This window comes from Centropristis striata, chromosome 7 (genome assembly GCF_030273125.1).
Source record: "Centropristis striata isolate RG_2023a ecotype Rhode Island chromosome 7, C.striata_1.0, whole genome shotgun sequence".
NCBI lineage: Eukaryota > Metazoa > Chordata > Actinopteri > Perciformes > Serranidae > Centropristis > Centropristis striata.
Genome location: NC_081523.1, coordinates 33,102,945 through 33,123,415, shown reverse-complemented (window position 1 = coordinate 33,123,415; position 20,471 = coordinate 33,102,945). Strand labels below are relative to the sequence as shown.

The 20,471-nt window shown below is 41.3% G+C and overlaps 1 long non-coding RNA gene across 1 annotated transcript; it reads right to left on the bottom strand.

The window, feature by feature from the left end:
- Positions 1 to 1,260: 1,260 nt before the first annotated feature.
- LOC131974782 (uncharacterized) lies at positions 1,261 to 20,192 on the bottom strand. The gene is made up of 3 exons (XR_009394681.1): positions 20,003 to 20,192; positions 18,920 to 19,045; positions 1,261 to 2,190 (listed from the first exon to the last, which is right to left on the bottom strand). It is a non-coding gene; the product is annotated as an uncharacterized LOC131974782 (long non-coding RNA).
- Positions 20,193 to 20,471: the final 279 nt, after the last annotated feature.

Below are 20,471 nucleotides of genomic sequence, written 5' to 3'. Positions count from 1 at the left end.
AGTTAATGACTGAAATGCCATCGTTTCCCGCAGTGTATGTTAGTGGGAATAGCACTGACCACCTCCACAGACCAATTTCCTGGCGAAACCCTGAATTCTTTTAACAGACAAAAGTATTTTTTTTCTTTACATCATGTGCATGCAAATGTAATTTTTAATTGATAAACTGATTTTATTTTCCCATTGGTCGCTCTGGACTTCCATACCGGGTAGGCTGATCAGTCATAATACTGCACACTTCTGTGAAATCTGGATTATGCATTTTAGGGCAGAGAAAAGAGAGAGAAAGTGACACACAAACACATCACCCTCTTTAACATCTGGTGCTATTCCAATACACTTCACTGAGGCCCCTGACATATACTGACTCAGAGGGGGTTCTCCTTTTGAAAGCTACCAGGCAAATTAGGCCCAGTTCAAAAGGTTCTGGGCGTCCCATCCATTTATAAGGGGATGATTTATTGTCCAAGTGCTCCTCCTTTAAGCGGGGGCTAGAGGAGGAATGGTAAACATTGACATAAATCTCCAGGGATTTTCCCAATTGCAAATTGCGGCTCTCGTCTTCAGCCTTCTCTCATACAGTCTCTCCTCCCTCATTCCCCTGAGAATCAACACAAAATGTCTAGTAAACAAACCCACGTGTCCACTCTGCTCCCACTCTTGGACTTAAAAGGGATTTGATGACATTTGGAATTTATAAAAAAGTAACTTTTCTTTAGTCACTGGTCACCCTGGTGATGATGGAGTTTCCTTTGTTGTTCCTAAAATGAACTGTTCATATTGTTGCCTTAAACAAAGAACCATATGACATCCTTGTCCCATTACTGTTCATACTCTCTCATGCTGTACTCCATTTTTTTTTAAGTAACTCTCATTCGTTGGATGAAAATGGACAGCAGGGTCTCCTGATTTCACTGGAAATTTGTTTAGAAGTAGGGGAAAGCCTAGACAAAAGTAACAGGGGGATGTTCACAACACAAAAGTCAGGAATATGCTGTTAACTGTGCTCAAAGTACACCCAGTGATTGGGTCCCTTGGCTGTTCATTTTGGATTAGGGAAGCATCATGCTAATCAAGCTAGCCAGCTAGTGCTAGCATTTGGGGATATCACAGCATCTTTCCACTTCCTGATTCTTTCTGTTGTCATGTTTAGAAGGTAACCCTAGATTTGGAAAAGCTGTAGCAAAAAAATTGTTCACACTTGGACAAGACTCACTACCCAACACACTGTCTGAACTTTAACCATTCCAGGTCTCACGAGAATTTCGCAAATTGAGACGTGACCCCGAACCAATGGGCGATGTCAAGGGGTCAACAGAAACATGAAGGAATTATGGTGGGTTGAAAAATGTTTTAACTTGAGCCAAACTGGGCTCCAGTGTTCAAATTTGCATGAATAATGAAAACAAATTAGATTAGCTCTTTGACAAGCTGCTGTTTTAGGGTGTTTAATCTCATTGATTTACTTTCACAACCTGCAACTTTACTGTTTTATTTCTCAGCACTCTCATCAGAGTTTCTTTGAGCCAGAGAAGATAGCTTTTTAAAATTTTGTATCTTATCTGCCACCAAATAGCAGAAAAAAGTAACAAACTGTGACTAACTGTAGCTCAGCACTTACATTTGCACCAAACACAAATCCAAATGTTGCTCCATATCTGCTGGATGTGAAAATGATCATTTGTTTACTAGCAAGTGCCATATCAATTTGATGTTTATTGCAGTTTTAAGTAATAATAAAGTTGTAATATAGATCTTTTTCTACTTGCTTTTAAATGAAATATATCAAAACAATGTTGCAAAAGCAAAGAGTATATGAGCAAAAGAGGCTCTGATGATGGTTCAGGCTTTAAATTGGGTTAAGTTTGAAGAAGTTATACGGTAGAGGAAATAACTTGTGTGGTGTTTAAGAAAGGAAGCAGTTACAGAATGATTCACAAGCAGTGTATTCAAACAAAGAAACCAACAGAGACATGTAGGGACTTTTCCCTGCAATGTGACAAACATCCGGTAAAGATAAAAGAGCTCATCTTCAGTCGCTGGGTTGTTCTCCGTTCTGTTTGTGTCTTTTTGTGGGGATGACGGTCGGTCAGTCGCCGCCCACACTGTATTGTTCCCATGAAGCACTTCAAGTCACAAGGCTCAGCTGTTTTGACAGGAGCTTGGACTTGTTGCAGCTGATTTACGGGCCTGGAGCGAGTGAGAAACAGACAGATAAAGAGGGAAAGAAGAAGGGACAAACGGAGAGACAGTGAGGATGAATAGGCCTTGATCACTTGTCTCCTTGCCTTCCTGCCAGTCTGCCTGCTGGGCTGTGGCTCTGCGGTGTGTCGACCCCCCCTGTAATTACACTTTACGACTTGCTCCACAGTAAATGCTACATAAATCTTGTGACGCCCCCCGATTACATCCCCCTGCCCTCCCCACACACACACACCCCTTATCATGCAAACATCGTAATCCCTGCCCGCAATTTCCTCCCTTTATTGGCAGTCACTTCTGATTTAATGGTGCTTTGATGATTGCACAGTAAAATGCTACATGGGGTGAGATTGGTCCAGATTGTGTGATGGCAGAGTGTGTGTGTGTGTGTGTGTGTGTGTATGTGTGTGTGTGTGTGTGTGTGTGTGTGTGTGTGTTAGCTTTCACTGTCAGCGTGTTTGCTGACAGTATCCAGGCCCTGCTAGTTTGGGGTTGGCATCCATCAATAGAGGCCTGTTCAGCCTAGCCAAGCCTGTGTAGCCATGCTGTTTTTCTGTTTTAAATCACTGTAAACACCCGTCCCCTGTTGCCTCTCTGGCACCAAACTAACATAAAGGAATCTTGACTCTCAAAGACAAACAGTTTTATACCCAATCATCATCTGACAGGCTTGTCTTTGGCCCCGACGGCATTTCATGAGTTATATGTTGCTAAACTGGGGTAACATAAGGTGAGGTTGTATTACTTTCTCCAGCCAATCAGAGCGTGTGGCTGAGTTTTTGCAGAGTGTTGGATTAAAAATTACAACAGAGTCATTAAAATATACAGACAAGTAAATGGTTACAGATGCTTTTGTAGAATTTGTGTTAAATTTTATGTTTATGGGAAACAACTATCTATGTCCTCGTTTTACTCAGTTGACCTGAAAGGCTTCAGTCTTGAGTGAGCAGGAATGGTAATGAGCTAAGGCTAGCAAGCCCATACCCTAGTCTCCCTATGTGTTGCAGTAGACGTGAGGATTGCCTGTGTGCGTGTGTCTGGATGAGTCACCGCCTGGCCATTGTCTGGCTCCCCATGACCAGCTATCTCTGATCAAGCTGAAACCTCTCTAGTGCAGTCCTGTTGGTCTGGTAGGTCATGGTTTAAAAGGTGTATACACAGTTTGTGGTAGTGTGTGAGTGTCTTTTGTCTACAAAAATGCTTGCCTTCCTCGAGGACTGCTACGGGATAGAGAGGGATGGTTGAGAGGGGGAGAGAGACAGAGAAGGGCAGGAGTTCTGGGAGAGGCACAGCAGCAGGTGATGAAGTGCCACCATTGGCCAGTAGTGATGGTGAGTGTAGAGTGGACCAGGAGAGGAGCATTCCCATCCGTGGCCGACCAAGATCCACGGCAGTGAGACCAGCAGGAGTGATGGAGCAGGACCACAGCTCCACACCCTGTGAAAGAGAGAGCAGAGAAAAGTGCCAGTACTGCGGGAAAATACAAGCTTGTGACATGTATTATTGGGACATCAGAGAGGGAGAAGAAAAGAGGGGCCCGGTGTATCGTGTCCCCCGACACATTGGGCCTATAGCGGCATGACTAGGGGCTGGTCCAAGGCCTCAGCCAGCCCTAACTAGGCTTTGTCAAAGAGGAAACTTTTAAGTTTACTCTTGAATAAAGAGAGGGTGTCTGCCTCCCGTACTGAGACGGGGAGATGATTCCACAGGAGAGGAGCTTGATAACTGAAGGCTCTGGCTCCCAATCTACTTTTAAGGACTTTAGGAACCACAAGTAACCTAGCATTTTGGGAGTGTAGCGCTCGTGAAGGGTAATATGGTACTATGAGGTCTTTAAGATAAGATGGTGCCTAACCATTTAGAGCTTTGTAAGTAAAAAGAAGGATTTTTAATTAAATTCTGGATTTTACAGGGAATCAGTGCAGCGAAGCTAGAACAGGAGAAATATGATCTCTTTTCTTGGTTCTTGTCAGTACACGAGCCGCAGCATTCTGGACTAACTGAAGAGTTTTAAGGGATTTATTGAAGCAGCCTGACAGTAAGGAATTACAGTAATCTAACCTTGAAGTAACAAAAGCATGAACTATTTTTTCTGCATGCTTTTGGGACAGGATGTGTCTAATTTTTGTAATATTACGTAGGTGAAAAAATGCAGTCCTTGAAGTTTGTTTTATATGGGAGTTAAATGACAGATCCTGATCAAAGAACTCCAAGATTCCTAACTGTGGTATTGGAGGCCAGGGTAATGACATCGATGCTAATAAGGTCTTTAGATAATGAGTTTCGGAGGTGTTTGGGTCCCAGCATAATCACTTCAGTTTTATTTGAGTTTAACATTAGGAAGTTGTGGACCATCCAGGTTTTTATGTCCTTAAGGCATGCATGAAGTTTGGCTAGCTGATCAATTTCACCTGGCTTGATTGATATGTTTTCTAATGATATTACCTAAAGGAAGCATATAAAGAGTGAATAAAATTGGTCCAAGCACAGAACTCTGTGGAACACCGTGGTTAACATCAGTGTGCACGGAGGATTCATTGTTCACATGAACAAACTGGGATGGGTGTGATAAGTACGATTTAAACCAGCTTAGTGCCATTCCTCCAATGCCAGTTACATGTTCCAGTCTCTGTAATAGGATACGATGGTCAGTTGTATCAAATCGTCACACTGTTAAAATAATCGCAAAAGGCATTTATTGTCAAAATTGTTTTGGTTTTTTTGCCTAAATCGTCTCTTCATGACGCCGGCCACCTATGGTAAAATCGCCTATAATGTGATTTTACCCCTTTAAGATAATGGCCTATGTCAAGTGTGTGACTTAAGCGGATTTATTATGCCCAAGTCAAAATAAAATGTGACTTAGGCAATTTTTTGAACATGCCTTTGTGACTTAAGCAAGATATGGTAACATTTTATTTTGAAGGTGTCTAGATAAGAGTGACATGAGCGTGTCATAAACATGGCATGGGATGTGTCATGAACATTAATGACACTTTGAAGTAACAATAATGCTCATGATACTTGTCATGTCATGTTGTGTGACTCTTATGTAGACACCTTAAAAATAAAGTGTTACAACGTCATTTACACACAGTGTTATTATTATGCCAATAGCCATCCTTTGTTACATCCTTTTTGAGTGAAATGATCAATAAATGTAATATGTTACACTTTTGGTGAAGTTGAAAACTTGAAAAAAATGAGTTAGGCGATTATTTAAACAGGGTGACAAAATGCAGCATACAGATCTAACAAGACAAGCACAGAGACTAGTCCTTTGTCAAAGCAATTAAAAGGTAATTTGTAATTTTTATGAGTGCTGTTTCTGTGCTATGATGAGTTATAAATCCTGACTGAATCCTCATATAAACTATTGTATTGTATTCATTAAGGCTAACATATTCTTCATCACACAGCCAAGTTTCAGTAAGACAAAGTAGGTCAATATTGCAATCTGATATCAACTAATTTACTAATAAAGCTTTAGATGATAAGGATCTAATGTTTAGGAGTCCACATTTTATTATTTTTTGTTTTTGTTTAATTGCACTTGACGTTATAATTTTTATCAGGTTATTTTGAATAACTTCTCTTCTGTTAGAACCTGGTTTGAATTACTTAGCTTTGGGTGGGCAGGGGACTGACACAGTCTCTATGGGGTTTTGGGTGGGTGACTGCTCTAAAGGAAGCACAGAGAAGTGTTTAACACTGCGACTCTGCCTCCTTGTCTCAACTCTGGGCTGTCATGGGTATGGACCACTAATAAACTTGGTTAGGTTGCTAGATATGAGAGCAGCTCCATCCAAAGTGGGATGAACACCATCCTAATAAGACCAGGTCTTCCCCAGAAAGTTTGCCAATGATTAACAAAATACAGTTTGCACTTAATAAATTAGATCCTGTAAAACACAGTAAAACAGCGTCATCAGAAGGCACCATTAAAATAGATTTATCATGTTTCTTTGTTTCGTTGTATGCCGGACACAACCTCGACAACCAGTGCTGGAGCGATGAAATGCAGCTACACATATCAAAGCTGGTCAAACTTGGCAGAGGACCAGAGAAAACTACAGAGTCCGACATTGTTTTTGCATATGTACACATCGATTCCACAATCATTTTAGTGACCTCTGATTGACGTAACCGCGTGTCCTTACTGCCGACGTGAATAACCACTTAACTGTATTTTACGTCTATCCTTAGCCAGCCGTTTCAAAAAGGATTCAATGTCGCCCGCTCTGGCCCCCGGGATGCACTTAACTAGTGGTGGCTGGTTTCACTAACTTCACGTTTCGAAGAATGAAGTCACCAATGATCAGAGTTAGTTTCTCAGTAGGTGTGTTACTGAGTGGGGAGAAGCTGTTGGAGACGTGACTGGTTTGTGGTTAACCATCGCGGGCTTCGGCTTGAGACTATGCTTCCTTCAGACAGCCACGCAGCCGTCGGGCCACGCGGGAGGTGTCGGGGAACGGCTAGCAATACTATGTCGGCTCGCACCAGCTAAGGGCGACTGGCTAACTGCTGCAGCTTACTTTACTGAATTGGTTTCCATGGTGTGGAGCCACACTTCCAGTTCACTAAGCCTCGCCTCCAACACAGCTAAAGCACTACACTTATTACATGTACCAATATCATTAAAGGAGGCTAAGCAGTAACTAAACATTTGACACACCAGGCAAGAGAGAGCAGGAGAGTAGGCATGGCTAGCAGTTAAGCTAAGTAGCTAACAAAACTGAGTAACGTAACAGACAGATAAGATTAGCAATAAAGTCGCTACAATGAGGAGAGAGATACAAGTGCATAAGTAAAACTAGTGTATGTATAAATAACTTTAACAGATTTAACTGTATTTAGCAACAGCAGCGAACAAGCACAGCACTACAAGCACTCACAGAAACACCGGAAGTGATACAATACACTCACCTTAGCACGTCAGCACCTCCTGGTCTGAGCCAGGAAAAGTTGGAAAAATGTAAGGGTTTTAGCAAGTTGGACTAAACCAATGACTGAACATGTGGCTTTTATACTTGGTTCTTTTGGCATCACTGCTAAAATTGTTGATGTAAATCATGGCCAAAACTACAAAAATACCCAAGATTTTATTAACCCTAATCATTCTTTAAGGTTAGATGCAATGTTACTATAGATAAGGTTCTGTGCAGCTGTGCTACCATGATGCTTAAACAGAGTCTTAACTGTGACTCTTAGCTGTGAATTAAATTAGCAGGAACACACACGAAATTATGTAAATGCTACTTTTACATACAACTACATACTAAGTACCCACGCAGGATGACATGTGGCAGGTGGAGGGAGTGTAACTGTTCCCATCACGCTGCGCGACAACAGGCAGAAACATGTTGAGCAGTGGTATCATAAAGACATATCCTCTACATTATTTTAATATAGATCACTTAAAATTAGGTTGTGTGTGTTATATGTTATTTGAGTGTGTATGGAATATGTGATTATGTGATGTGTAAGGCCTTGAAAATGCAAAAAATAACTGAGAGACTTTTTGTCTCATGGACAATTGAAATAAAGTGCTACCCACAGCCTTTTTTGCTTTTAGTGAAACTGTTCCCAGCCATCCCTAACATGTCAGAGTGGGTAGTTACTACCCTCCCGTCTGTCCAGGATCATTTACTGAGTTCTGTTAATGTGTAGCAACAACACAACAGATACATCAGACTGAATACAAGCAGCACATACAGGAGAATAATGGTAGGGATATTATTAAGCTAGCAGGCACTGGAGAGGGAAAGGAGTGGACAAAACCATCTGTCATTACCTTTGTGTGTGTGTGTGTGTGTGTGTGTGTGTGTGTGTGTGTGTGTGTGTGACAGATGTGGCTCCTCCTGCAGTTTGTTCATCACTCTTTAGCCTGGCTTCTAATGTCACACCTCTGTCATCGTTCATCATGGACAACTGGGCCACAGGGTCACAGAGAAGGAGTGTGTGTGTGTGTGTGTGTGTGTGTGTGTGTGTGTGTGTGTGTGTGTGTGTGTGTGTTTGTGAGCTAATGGTCTCACAAAGTAAGAGTTGATAATCATTCATGACACTACAAGTTTTATCCAATGAAATTTTAAGAATTATACTCACAAATAAACATTGTACACAAATCAATGTACCAGCATATCTTTCTTTCTTATATGATTTATGTGAATTTGAAGATAAAGTGATTTTATGTGTGCATGGAAAAACAACCAACATACTTAAAACAAGCAGGGACTTGAAAGGTGTAAAGGGTGTTGATCATGATGACAAACCCACAGAGAATTAGCACCCAGCCCTACAAAGCTTCATAGCATATTTCACTTTGTTTTACTGTTTTGGTTCACTCTCACTACTCTCAATGGTGTTTCCAGATGCAACATGCAGGGTTTTCTACTTGGTAACTGGTCAAGCAGCAACTTCCGGCAAATAAAAGTGAAGCCAATGCAGAAGTGCCTTAAACCTGCATTCTTTCTGATGGCCAGCAGGGGGCGACTCCTCTGGTTCCAAAAAGAAATAGTGTAGTCTATGAGAAAATTATTCTAGTTTTCACTTGATTTATTACCTCAGTAAACATTTAACTAATGAGTGTATTATCTCAATCAATAGTTAGCGTGAAAGAGAAGATAAAACAGGGAAGGCTTCAGGCTGTGGCATCTTTGTTTTCAGCAAGGTCTGGAGGCTTCAGAATGGCATTTCATAAATCAATAGGTGATTTCACAGTGCCTACGTCTCATTCTTATATAGATTTCTTTATTTATGTGAAAAAGCTCTGATAAACCAACTGCACGATATCTACCCAGCAACAAACAGGAGACAACACAGTTAGCAGCTTGCAGGTAAACACTTTGAACCTTTTAGCAATGAAGGTGTGAATGAGAGTGTGATTGTCTGTCTCTATGTGTCAGCCCTGCGATAGTCTGGCGACCTGTCCAGGGTGTACCCTGCCTCTCGCCCAATGTCAGCTGGGATCGGCTCCAGCCCCCGCCACCCGAATGCGGATAAGCGGTTAATGGTAATGAATGAATGAAAGACAGACATTTCCCTGATAAGATGGTTGAGACCAAAACCGAAGTAAAAGCAGTGTGAATGGCTTTTATTTGCAAAGTGTCCAACTCCAAATACAGTAGCAGACAGGTGACAAGCTGAACGGTTTTCCCTATACGTAGATTTTAGAAGGTCGTCAGTGTTGTGTTAAAAGCGCGTTGCACTGTACCCATGTGGCTACATAGATCACGTTTTAATAATAATATGAATAAGAATTTTGCTTCTTTCTGTCTCAAGCTAGTTCCTGAAACATTTTGTTTGTTTGTCTCTTAAAATCTGCTGTACATGCTGCACTATATATTGATTAATGCTAGAGAAGAAGTACAAGACAGCAGGCAAAGACTTCTGACTACACTAAGTGTGCTATTATTACTGTTTTTGAGACATTATTGAGTCAGACGCAATGAAGGGTTGTTGTAGGTATCACCGAAATCAAGTAAACATAACATTTTAAACAATTATACTAGTAAATTGTTGCTTCCAAATTCTGTTTCTGTTTGTAAATGAGTCACAGATGTACCTTTTTTTAATTTGTGATTTCAGATTAATACATTTGACTGTTACCACAGTATAGCCTGGGAAAGAACATTAACAACTTGGATCAGAGTATGTGGAAGGCCTTTACATTCCACTCAGATCTGTTAAGAAAAGCCAGGCTGCTCTAAAGCTGCTCTGCTGTCCCGGGGTGTAATGTGTGTGTTGTAAACACCAGCGTGCCACCATATTGTCTGGCAGCAGATCATATTTTACCATGTTAACACACCATCTGTTTACCCTCATAAGCATTCATTACACATAAATGAGTACACACAGCAGGCTGCCACATCAGAGAGCGGTGGCACACACACATACCTGCACAGACTGACAAACATGTTCCCATATAGATACACACAGACATGCATCCATAATAGATGAATGTAAACAGATACTATATGCTGTACATGTTGATGTAAACAAAAACATATAGGCATCTGCAATGTATTTGTGTGTATATATATAAGTATATATATATATACAAAGTTATATATGTAATTCACACACACACACACACACACACACAAACACACCCACGATCTCATTAACACACTCACGTAAGCAAACAGCTGGTCTTTAGCATTATATAGCCTCAGCTTTAGCTGTATTTCAGTGGGTTGCTTCTCTTCATACAAAATAAATGTTGGTTTGATAAAACCATCACACATTAGACACACTCTGATAGTAAACATGGACCATATCTAGACTGTCCTCATCCAACACATTCTCATACCTATGACAGGATGGGCCGTTTGTTAATCACTTTCAAAATTACGCACAATGTGTGACCATGGCGGTTTTCAAACTAAACTACTTAGTTATGTTTAGTAATAGACATTGTGAGGTTTAATATCGTGTGATGTCGTTACTTTGTGTGGCATTGTTGCGTTTAACTCACCCTTGACTGTTTTGTTTCCAATGAGACACAAACACCACTCCCCAGGGTCAAAGTCTTGTTTTGTTTTTTTGTCCCATCACCGTCGCTCCCACCCACCCTAGGTTGACCTTCACGCCACGTCTTTATGCTCACACAGTGTCACAGAAATGAACTCAGTAACAATACGACATTTTTTTCTCCAACATATTTAATTGCATGCTATTTGCAACACACTAATTCAGTAGCGACCTAATTTATTCATGTTTTTCAGGGCTCTTATGTTAGTAAACAATATATCAGGCTACTGATTCGCTAGCTTGTCAAAACCGCTGGTTAGCTTATGTCATTTTGTTTGCTCTCAATAGTCAACTCACCTAATGGTAAGTTAGCAAGTTAGATTGTAAGCACACCTCCCATTTCACTCACTGCTGCCCAGATACTTGGCTGAGAGGAGAGTGGATCTTCAATTAGCTGCTGTAGCAACTTGATTTCAGCCAATGCAGACCTGAGCACCAGAGATCATTGACGGTGGCTAGCGGCAGCGCTAACAACAGTAAGATAAAGTCTGATGATCTGGTAGGGGTGGCCTGGGATCAGGCTCCCAGGGCTGGGGTTTATGCTGATATGAAGCTTATGGCCCTCTTCCCACCACATCCTATGAAAGTGATTGCTGAGATGCAACTACATCGTTACAACAAAGTTCAACAGGGCAGAAAACACAGGCAGTCAGGCGATCGGACAGACAAGAAAGTTTAGCTACATCATTGAACCATGTCAGTTGAAGGTAAAACTGAGAGTAACAACAACCCACATGAGCAGCTGGTCAAAGCTAAACCAGTAAGTCAAACTGTAAACTAAACTTTCCAAAGGTGTGTACAGTGTGGGACATAATAATAATAATATTGCAGTTTTTTTTAATAATTGCTGCATCTTTCCTTTTTTTTGCCACATTCAAAATGGTGATGGCCAAACCAAAACATTTTTTTCCCTCTAAAAGGCTGAATCTCTGTTCGGATGCTTTCCCACACTTAAATATTTTCCATGCCCGGGACATGTGACGTCCCCCACTGAGCTCCTGACAACAGACAGGCTTATTCTAATGGACATGAATCACTTAGCCCCTGCTTACTGTGAGGTTATTTACCCATATCACTGATGTTGCCAGCTGTCACAGTGGACATTTATAGCAACAAGTAAACAGTTGCTTCCAAATTTATTTGCGGCCAATTACAAAATAGTATTGGGAAAGAAGTGAGGAGGAAGAGAGGGAGGGGGAAATAAAAGGGGAGGGACAGAGGGCTGAAGAGGGTTGGTGGGGTGGGAGGTGTGGGACTGGGTAAGAGAGTTCTGGCTGGGCTGACAGAGGTCCATTCATCCTCCGTGCTACAGCAGACAGAGAGCTGGCACTGAGGGACACAGCCCATAAATCAGAGACCATCACACCCTGCTGACACACACACACACACACACACACACACACACACACACAAATACAAAAACAAGCACTTACACACACCAGTCCCCACAAACACAAATACGGTATGGACACATGCACATTTTTAAAGCACTCAGAGGCACACAATCTCTCTCACTTCTTGTTAACCCACCCTCCTACAGTGCCAGTATATATTTATATTTTATTCTATAATTCCATGTCCCCAAACCTGCACATATGTGAATTTAAATACAATGTTATACAGTTTCCTATAGGTCTCTTTATCACAGCACAGAGAAACAGCTCTGCTTCCTTATCATCGTATAAAAACTGCACTGCCTCCCTTCTCCCTCCTCCATCCTTCACTCCCTGTATCTCCTCTCTTTCTTTTACATCCTTTGTTTTGGTCCGTGGGTCTAATAGAGGATGCACTCTAGCAGGCTAATGATCGCCTTGGCCGGAGGTTATTGATCACACCCATGATTGATCTGAGGACCCCTCTGATTATTGGGTCATTAATCAGGCCTGGATTACCCTATCAATGGAGCTGCCACTGACTGGCCCAGTCTGGAGATAGATGACTGGGGGTGAGGAGGTGCAGAGAGGAGAGGAGAGGAGAGGAGAGGAGAGGAGAGGAGAGGAAAGGAAAAGCCTTTTAAATGTGCTTTTGAAAGAATTGTGACCACAATTTGTATTGACCAGGACATTTTAAACTTGTCAGTGTGCTCTGGTGGACAAATAATAGCGATACTGGTTCCAAATGACCTTAAGCATATCTTTACCACTGCAATTTCTTGATACTTATTGGCTAGTCTTAATGTATCTGCCTTAGGCCTCATTTCCACATTGCTGTGTACATATGCCAGTCAAGCTGTGTAATCTGAGATGTGCTACCAAAACTCCTCCTTTAATTTATTTTTGGGGTTGGAGTTTGTTGAAATTTGAACATTTCCAACAGCCCGTATGCGCTAGGGCAAAGTTTATTTGCACAGAATTAGCAAATAAGCAGATTAACAGGTTATTTCATTCAGCTCAATTGCTTGACAACATTAATAATCAAAACGTGTGACTATTACAGCCAGTTTAACACATTGTGAATTTGAGTAATGCTATTTTGCTGCTACATACCTAAACTGCAGTAAAATAAAAGTGGTAGAGGTCAATATTCCTGCAGTTATCTATCTGTAAATAGATGCATTTCCTTGATAATGATGTACTTAATATACTATATGGAATTATAGACAAAAATCAAAACTGTGTGAATATAAAGCCCCAAACAGTGAAACTAAATTGAATTTTAAACCATGTTTTTTGTGATTTGGATAAATTAAAGAATGTCTAAAGAAGTGGGCTCATACTCCCAAAGGCTGCAGCTGTAAACCAGTCTGGAGACTGTGGAGGCACCACATACACCAACCAATACTGGAAGATGAGATGAAATTCAATTTTGTGCAGAATTTGAATCCACATCACCACCAACACACTCCTACTAAAGCTTTGAAGCCTGTTGTTCGAAATGATTACATGGTAATATTAGTCATGCTCCTTGTTTTTGTTCCCAGTCATCATCAACAGCAAAGCTAACACTGTCCGTGCAACCTATCAGTAAATATAGACAAGTTACTGTAAATGTTTTTTAAATACATCTTTTTACAGTTCAGTCCCATGCTTGTCTGTCAATAAAACATGTTGGAAATAACTCTCCGTTTGGTTTATTAACCGTGTGACAGAGTCTTGAAAGTGGTCACATACTGTACAAGGACTCGTACACATTAAAGGCCCTCAGACTTGATGTGATCGCTCCCCTAGGAGAATTCTCTCTAGCAGAGTGTACCATGGGAAAGTGTGTGTCTGGGTTTAGCTGTGGTAAACCAGCTGAATGTGACACTGTGATTAGGCACGTTCCACATATCTGCGGTGGCCTATAGATCATCATTTGTGTCACAGTCTGCTTCTCTCTGTATTATCACTGTTTCAATCTGTCTGTCTACACAGATCACAGAAAGCGACTGACACACAAATTCAGCTGTGGAACTGTGAGTGTCTGGTGTTGGGAATGTTCAAGGAATACTCTGAGGGATTTGGTCAACAGACATAAACACTGAAATCATCCATGTGTCCCTCATAAATCATTTTCTCTGGTGTTCCTAACTGTTTAGCATGCACTGTGATGAGTGAGCGAAGGCCACAAACATTACTGCACCTCAAAAATGACAAAGTGTGGAGTCTCTGAGCCATTAATGTTTTCTGGATGAGATTTTTAAAATGTGCTGATTTTAGAATACCAGGGCTGCAATGACCATGACATCCACATCTTGACAACCACGTAGCCATTTGAAGATCAGTGTTTATATGGCTCCCGTGGCTTCTCTATCCAGATATACTGTCCTCCAGAAGGAACGTGTGGGTCTGTACTCTTTTCGATGTCTGCATATGTAACTGCACAAGTGTGCGGTCTTTGACCACACTTTGCATGCAGTTTTAGGCTGTACACTGATAATCCACTTTCATGGACATGGGCAGATGACAAAATAATAATTTCTGCTCAATTAATTTTAGCTGCGACTTGGTTGTTGCATGTGCAGCATTACTTTAGCCATGCGACCACAAGGCCTCGAAAGATGGTTCATTGATTACTTGGTCAAGTCCTTTGTGTGCAAAAGACTGCAGTTCCCTCGACTGGCCACTTGAAACTGGCTCCAAAAAGGAAGTCAGTCCCTATAGACCCCCATGTTAAAATGCCCAACTCTACAGAAAAAAGAAACATATACGTATACAGTCTGGTTAAAAAAATTTTTTTGTTCTTTATAGCTAATTCCACCTGGTGAAAAGGCCCCTTTGAGTTGCAGGCACTTAAAGCAAAGCAATGAGCTGAAGATGCTAAAACTTTGGTCAATTGAACCTAAAAATGTATTTGTACGTGCTTTTTGAAACAGTAAATATTTCATTTTGATACAAGAGTCTTAATATGTGACCATATCTTTGCCGATGTGAAAGATCTGGTCCACATATTAGTTCTACTCAAAATAGTTTAATTTTGAGTATAACTAATTCCTCTGCTGTTTCTGATTGTACAAACCTTGCCAAATTCTATCAATGGCTCTGGCTGTTACTAATTGGGCAGCCAGGAGATCTTTCCCCTGAGAGAGGAAGAAAAGTAGTTTCTCAGGAGTGAGTATTGATAAGGTTGTGTGTAATGGTCCCTTTTGTGTCTGATCCATGTATGTCTCTTTGTGGTCCCAGTCCCCCGCTGAGAGACAGACAGATATAGGACCCATTATGGATGAGTGCCTGCCTATGATCGATGACCTGAGGGACTAAACACAGATCAGCCATCGATGTGTGTTTCACGCTCACACACACACACACACACACACAACCACACAGTGCTCTATCATTTCATTTATCATTTATTACAAGAGCACAGGCACATCCCAGGTTGAGGAGGCAGATAATGATCCAAGACCACGACTGTTTGTGTCTGCAGGTCAGTTTATAGAAAATAATGACAGAGTGGAGAAGGAGATTATAAGAGGGATGCTTTGTCCTCTTCCACTGTCCTCCTTTAGCTGAGTGTGTTTACATGCATTTATCAGTATAAATAGATGTTTCCATGCATTGTCATAGCCAGCTTACAAATAACACTGCACAAGTGCACAGGATATTCTGAACATCATCATTTAGACACACCATAAAGATCTGCTGTAAGAGGGATGAGGTACTTAGAACCGTTGAGTTGATGGTGGCTCTAACAATAGAAGCAGTTGTACAATCACAACAAAGGCAGTTCAAGTAGGTTGCCCTCAAGCAGGAAAAGCTCTAGCAGTGCATGTTCCTGTTGAATCCTTAACCTTTCCCTGCAACTGTCAGGCCGTTAGCTTTACCGTTAGCCATTAATTCCTACTGTTATGTAATAAAATTACGCGGATCTGCCCATAAGTGACTGGCGCCAGTTCTCATTTCTTCTCCTTGTTGGTTACTTCTACTTGTGGGATGCTCTTGACTCAGCAGTAGCATTCTGGGTAATGGATGTGTTCAGGAAATGAACTACAGTGATATTTAAGGGCAGTTTCTTTTTCATGAGGAGTGAGTACTGTATGTGTTAGTAATGTTATACTTATACAATCACTGTGATAAAAAAAATACCAAATACTAACATTACTTACTGTAAGTATGTCACACATGTCACATTTTCTGTATATAACAGGTGTAGAAACAGAAAACAAGATATTGCGGTTTAAGAAGCCATCAGCATACATATTTAAGGTATTTACTGACCATCACAAATCAATTCCTGTCCTTACTGTGAACCTGTAAGTTTACACACCTAATAGTTTTTTTTAAAAATCCCAGTGATTTCTGACTGTGGACTTCACAGTGGTTAATGTTAGTGGTCAAGTTATGAAGATACAACATGCAAACCCACCCACTGGCCCAGCTAAAGGATTCTGGAGCAGTGAGCCAACTGAACTAGATTGTTCTCATGAACAGGCTGCATGATTTCCTACAAAAATTATTGCTCTAGAATTTATACGTATCCCATGAAATTTTGTCTGCTTCATGAGAATACATTGACCAGACACAGAAGGGCCAAACTGATTTCAAAGCTCCATGAAACTCCTATTATGACCACCAACAAGATGACTCTTTAATGGCTGCAGTAAAGAAGCATTTCCTGGATTACTAACTGTAATGTCACTACTGAATTTACTAATTGTAATCCCATACAGTACTTTAATGCCCAGCACATCTAAAAGCTGTATAATTTATTCGGTAAGAGCCTGCCTTATAATCTTAGGGCATATAGATTAGAAACGTGTTGTTTACCAGATATACCTACAAAGTTGTGGGATCCAGCATTTTTATGCTTGTTCCATAGTGCTGCTGCTACTACCAACTGCTGCTTTGATTTTGACCAGTTTTACTTTAATCTCTCTCTTGTGTGTCCCATAACTTTATGGAAGTACAACACTAAATCATTGGAGCGCTCCTATAAGTCAGCTCGGGACAATATCTGTCCAATATGGTGGCAAGTTATTGTGAAAAATGGGGTGTAAATAAAGTCAAGTAGTGTTTCTTCTGACATGAGGACATTTTCTGAAAGCGGTACCTTTTTATCTCTATGTCCAAAGTGTAAAACGTTCAGGCGTCTCTCAGTGTGTTCTGCAAAATGACACCAGCTGCAGCCAAATGTGGAAAATGTCTCAGTAGCTTTATGTTGATTTATCTGAATGAATGGGTTATTTAATAGAGAAAATGTGGGAGATGTCAAACTAAATGTTGTAGGGTATCATGGCAGTACAATTTTAAAGGTTTTTCTATGACAGCATATTTCTGGTGATTATTAGTGTTTTATATTATAGTTTAGCCATGTAAATATCCATGTAAACCTTTGCGAAATGTCAAATTTATAGTGGCCCTCTATGGAGAAAATGAGCTAGAACTACAATACTGCAAAATGCACACTTCAGGTGGAATCATGTCCTTTGGTTTTATAATTAACCAAAACAATTTGGGCCTGAATCACACTACTCATACACAGTCCTGACCACTGAGCAGCCACAGGGGGACAGTTTGGGTTGTTTGGTAGTTAGAGGAGGAAGGATTATGCGTTGTTCAGGTTTGTGAGTCCAGATTCAGTTCTGGTGCCGGGATTCTGATCACAGTATGCCATTATGATGTCAGTCAGCACTGAGTGTTGTCTCAGAGGTCAGCTTTCCTTGTAATTGTACACAAAGCTAAGTACTGTGCTTTGCAAGTTGTTCTGTTCCCATTTTACCATCTAACTTTTGATGAAGTTGTTTGTGTATACAACTTGAAATATGGTGCCAAAAAGCCCCCGCACTTCTTGCTTGCACTGCCTTTCCAAAACTTGCTCACTTCTCCTCCACCTCCTGAGTGTGTGTGTGTGTGTGTGTGTGTGTGTATATAAGTGTACGTGTGTGTGTATGCGTGTACACGTGTGAGACACTCTCTGTACTGCTCGCAGAGATTAAATTTCACAAGGATCAAAAATACACCAGACAGTCCTGCTAGGATAATCAATCACCACACCCAAGATTTGTGTGAGTGTTTGTGTGTGTGTGTGTGTGTGTGTGTGTGTGTGTGTGTGTGTGTGTGTGTGTGTGTGCGCGTGTGTGTGCATGTGTGCGGAGGAAGAGAGAGAACAGAGAAAGATAGAGACAGAGCTAAAGATAGGGAGCGGGAGAGAGAAGTGTAGCCAAAGAGAGGGGAGAGCTGTGGGGGAAACTAAAATACATACATATAGTTGGGAGTGTGGCCTGCGTCTATGTGTCTGCGCTGGGGAATTGGAGTCATAAATCAAACAGCCTGTCAGAAGTGGTGGTGGGGTTGTTGGAGAACATGAAGGGGGGAGAGTGGTATGGGGGGGAATGGGGTGATGGAGAGAGAGAGGAAGAAGGGGAGAGCCTCAGTCATTCACACAGTGCATCACACACTGAGCCTGAATGCAATTTCCCCTGAATGTCAGGCAGAGATGCAAGGTGGGGCAGATAAGAAAACTATGTGTGTGCGTATGTATTGGTGTGTGTCCCTGTCCCCGTCCCTGTCCTCGACCCCAGGACGCGAAACACGGGCCCAAATCTCATTATGCCGACATGATAGAATTTGCTCTCTGTGTAACCTCATTATCCTCACTGTTAGATAAGACGCTGTAATTGCTCACAGCAACAACAGCCCTACAACAACTCCTGTTTCACTGTGTGTGTCTACACTGTGTGTTAGTATGTTTTGAGGCCTGAATTTGATCACTTTATACCAGGCAGCCATCATCCTAAGCAATGAAAATTATATTTTGCTATACTCACATCAAGAAAATGTCACAGTGTTGCAGTTTTGAACACCAGTGCCATACAATGTGTCCATGTGACCATGTCTGCAGAAAGGTCATGATCTCAAGAACCCAGATCAAGATCTTCAGGTTATTCCGTACACTGCAAAAAAAGAAAAGTTGGGTGAGCTCAAAATTTCAAGGCAACAAACTTCGATAAAATGTTAAGTTGGACAATTTAACCAAATATTTAAGTTTTGTTTTTGAGTTTGCTCAACTCTGAATTTCTCTGGCACGATTGTAACACCGCTATGAATGTCAGCTAATGTTGTGACCACAATTTTGAGTTAGCATTGATACGCTAATGGCTACTCTTGTAGCTGTAACAAGCAGCGCCGCTAGCATCAGTTAGCCGCTAGCATCAGTTAGCCGCCAGCATCAGTTAGCCGCTAGCATCAGTTAGCCGCTAGCTGTCGCTAATGACCGAATTTCACCGCTTTCCCGCATTTCACAACAAAGAAATAAGAGTTAGCAGAACTATTGTTCCTTGTTTTGAACCCCAACTTAAAGATATAAGTAACAACAACTCACAAACTGTTTTTGAGCATACAACTGGCTTCCTTTGTTGTGCTAACTTACATTATTGCCCTAAATGTCAGTAATTTATATTTCCAAGTTTTACCAAATTAAATCACTGTTTTAGGCCAAAAAAATACAAGTTGGCTTTTTTGCAGTGTATTGCCTGTATCACCTCTAGGTCTGTGAACCTTAGGTCAGATGAAGTCAAACGTTCAATCCAAATGCAACCAGCCACTATTTGTATAGTTCCCACAACATACGGACACATGGACAATAACAATAACAGTCTAGAAGTATACCAGCACCTCTGTGAGACTGTACTTAAGCACAGCATTACTTTGAGCTAACATCAGCATGTTAACATGCTGAGCAGGCATACCGTTTACCATTGCTACCATATTCTTTGTTTAGCATGATAGCTAACATGCTAATAGGTACTAAACACAAAGTACAACTGAGTTCCTTATGTCCTACTGCTTTTATTTTGTGTGCCCCTTATGTTGCAAGTTTTTCATGTTTCCTGTTTTATTTTGGTACTCACATCTTGTCTTGTTGAAGGTTTCAACACTTCCCTTGCTGTATCCCAAAGTCTAGGAAGGATCCTCGAATGGTTGAATTTAAACAGGACTTTCCAATCACGCAAAGAGGCACACCTGCACACTCAAAAGGCTGTTCCATTTGTGGTTATACCTGACAGGAAGGACTCTGGCCTCGCCTCTGAAAGACCTGACTCCGAAGGAAGGATCCTACCAAGGAAGGATCCTTGACTTTGGGATACAGCACCTGTGTGTTTCCCGCTCCCTTGATTACCCACAGCTGCCTTAATGTGCCACACCTGCGTCTCATTGTCTCTGCTCCCCTTTCAGTATAAGTCCTGTCCTTCCCCTTGTTCTATGCCAGTACTTCTTGTTCCCTCGTGTCAGTTGTTCTCGCGTTTCTTCTATGAGTTTTCCCGTGTGTTGTTGAGCCTTTTTTGGTTTTGCCTTTGGCTATTGCTTGCACATGTACTG